We start from the raw sequence: 3291 nt of genomic DNA, 5'->3' as shown, positions 1-3291 counted from the left end.
GAATCATCTTCCTCGGCCCAGTAGTATTCAAAACAGGCTTGTTGGGAGGAATCTAGGAAGACCCTTCCCCAGCAACCTTACCCGAGATGTGCTACGCTGTTGTAGCTTTTCTTGCCTTCTTAAAGGCCTTCATAGATTCGATATTTTTTATCATCTCTGAAAATACACAAAAAACCAAGTTATAAACTGGAAGAAAAAGGAAAGAGCTCGAAAGAATAAAGCAAATACGACAAATATCAAGGAAGTCGACCCCTACCCAGTTCAGCTCGGAGAAGTAAAGGATTTCCTAAAAATTTCTTAGTATCAAGATGGGGAGGCTGCCCCTAGTTCTCTTCCAACATAGCTACAAAAGCTTGCTCAATTTCGTCTAACATCTCCCAGGTGTACCTAGACACCACTACGTTCCTTTGCCACTCTAAAGGAAAGCCAGGCTCGCCATTCTCATCCAAAAAGAAAGGTCGAGCTCCTTCAACAGCTCGGACCTTAAAAAAGTAATTCTTAAAATCCCTAAAAGACTCATCATACATGGAAAAAACTTTGTGTCCTTGGACAGACCTGAAAGAAATCCAAGAAGCTTTCTTTTTGGTAGTCTCAGGCTTGGTCAACACAAAGAAGTACAGAAAGAGGGTTTGAGAAGGTTTAACATTAAATTCTTGACAAAGCAATTGAAAAATTTTGATAAATCCCCATGAGTTCGGATGAAGCTGAGATGGAGCTACGTTACACGACCACAATAGGTCGGTCTCAAAAGGGGTGAAAGGAAGGGTGATGTTCATTTGGCTAAAAAAGAAGTCGTACACATAAAAGAAGGGACGTTTTCCCTGGGTCGGAACAGGGAAGCAAACCCTTTCATCAGAATCAGGTGCTACCAATTCATAGTTGTTCTCTTGATCTCTACTACTACAGATTCGATGATGTTTTCTAAAGCTCTGCACAGAATTCAGAGTTAACTACAGAAACACACAGCAGGACGAGGGAGTCCAGCCAGTCGGACATACCCTCAGGAACCTTGGAAGACGTCTCGATAATATTTTTGCGAGACGACATGGTCAACTAGTCCTACAGCCAGAAAAAAATGGATTACTAACCAAAATAGTTCGGACAAAAAGAAATTAGCTTGGACAAACATGACTCAGAGCAATACAAACAGTAAAAAGAAAACCACAAGACACACAAACAAGGTCCAGGGGCATCCTTTGGAGGCAGGGATAGAGTAAGGACTCAGAAAAAAGTCTACAAGGCTACACCCCAACAAAACTCTCAGCGAATAAAAATAATCCCCTTCCAAACAAGCAACGACACGAGAAGAAAATGAAAGCAAGCCATCAGAAAAACAGTATCTTCTACAAAGTTTATCAGTAAAGAAAACTACCAACATGGCGAAATCATCAAAGGCGCAACCCTTTTTCAGGAATCAAGCAGAAGCCTTGGTAAAAAACATGCAGTTCATGAAAATTAAAAACCAGAAACAATAATGGCATGCAGAAACCCTAAAAACATCAAAGGCAAAAAGGATCATTCAAAATCAAAGAAACTCCCAGAACACACATTGCAGTAATAGTCAGATGCACGACCAACACAGAAAAGATTCAAGCTTTCTAAACCATGCAAGATCAAAACCTTTCAAGCATAAAGTAAAGTACAGAAAAGAAAGAAGAAGAAAGAAGGACCAACCTGCAAAGTAAGGAGACAGCGAAAACAGAAACGAACAGCAAGCCTACACCAACGATCACCACCAAGGAGAGCACAAAGACATAAAAAATTGGGGGCAAAAGAATAAAAGAATTACAGACAAAACAGAAGAAGAAAAGAGAAAAGAGGAAGTTACAGCAAGAAGAGAAAACCCTTTTTTCGTGAAATTCAAAATGAAAGTAGGAGGCAAAAGAAACGGAGCATTAAAGAAATAATTAATGGGTTATTAAACCCTCGCACGTTTCCAAAGCAAAGGGACCCGCACTTTCAAAAGGATGAGGAAAAAAGAAAAACGTTCCGCATTCAGAGGAATCTATACAAAAAAAATCGACAAATGCTCGAGCTCGACTTCTCCAGAGAAGGATGGAAATCCTAAAACTAAGGACTCGACCTCAAGAGGAAGACCGCACTCGAGTAGGGGCACTGTTTATACCCAGGGTCGAGCTATCCGACCCGGTTTGTTTGACGCTAAGTCGACCGACCTCTTCAGATCAGAACTACCCGACCTCTTCTCAAAGAGCTCGACCAAACCGCTACAGAGGCCCAAGAAGGCCCAGACCAAGGAACACGGCCCAAATCTAAAGGCAGCCAAAGCCTAAGAAAGATAAGGACAGTTCCCCCTAAAGATAAGATAACTCCACTCAAAAATAAGATAAGATAACTATCTTATCTCCAGAAAGGTCACTCCACACCATTATAAATACACTGGAGCACCCAGATATAACTCATACTCTAATTCTACTAAAAACCTGCTTAATACCCTTGCTAACTTAAGCATCGGAGTCCCTTACAGGTACCACCACCCTCCGGTGGCGAAGGATCAGCATTACCAACAAGCCCAATAAGTCGGACGCGGCGGCTCCAGCCACCACCCACAAGTCGGACACATCAGCGCCGACCAGCACAGAAGATCTCGTCCGAGATCAACCTACAGTTTCAGGTAACCCTCGGAACACTTAGATTAGGTAATTTTATTTTATGTTTAAGCTTTTTATTTTTAATTTTTGAAAAATTCAAAAAAAAATGTGTTCTTCAGAATTTTTAAGAACGAATTCTAGAGTTTCATAAGATATGTTGAAGCCTGACTAGCTGTTTAGCCATGTCTAATCTTTTGGACTGAGGCTTCCACTTCTCATTGACATGCTTGTATGTTTTATGCTAAAGCTAGGTTGGCTATTTGGCCATGTCTAATCTTTTGGACCGAAGCTTTCACTTAAAGCTTGGCTGGCCATTGGCCATGTCTAATTCTTTTGGACCGAAGTTTTAGACTAACATTGCATGATTCCTGGGATTCTTATTAAAAATTTTGTATTTCTTTATTTTCTTTTTCCAAAATAATTTTCGAAAAATACAAAAAAATTAATAAAACCATAAAAACCAAAAATATGTTTCTTGTTTGAGTCTTGTGTCAAATTTTAAGTTTGGTGTCAATTGCATGTTTTTAATTTTTCTTTAATTTTCAAAAATTCATCATGTGTTCTTTTTTGATCTTCAAGTTGTTCTTGATGATTTTCTTTGTTTAATCTTGTGATTTTCTTGTTTTGTGTCTTTTCTTGTTTTTCATATACAATTTCGAATTATTAGTGTCTAAAGTTTAAA

This window comes from Arachis ipaensis, chromosome B9 (genome assembly GCF_059453495.1).
Source record: "Arachis ipaensis isolate K30076 ecotype BB chromosome B9, ASM5945349v1, whole genome shotgun sequence".
Lineage (NCBI taxonomy): Eukaryota > Viridiplantae > Streptophyta > Magnoliopsida > Fabales > Fabaceae > Arachis > Arachis ipaensis.
The sequence above is the reverse complement of the archived record's forward strand: the minus strand, read 5'-3'. Positions refer to the sequence as shown.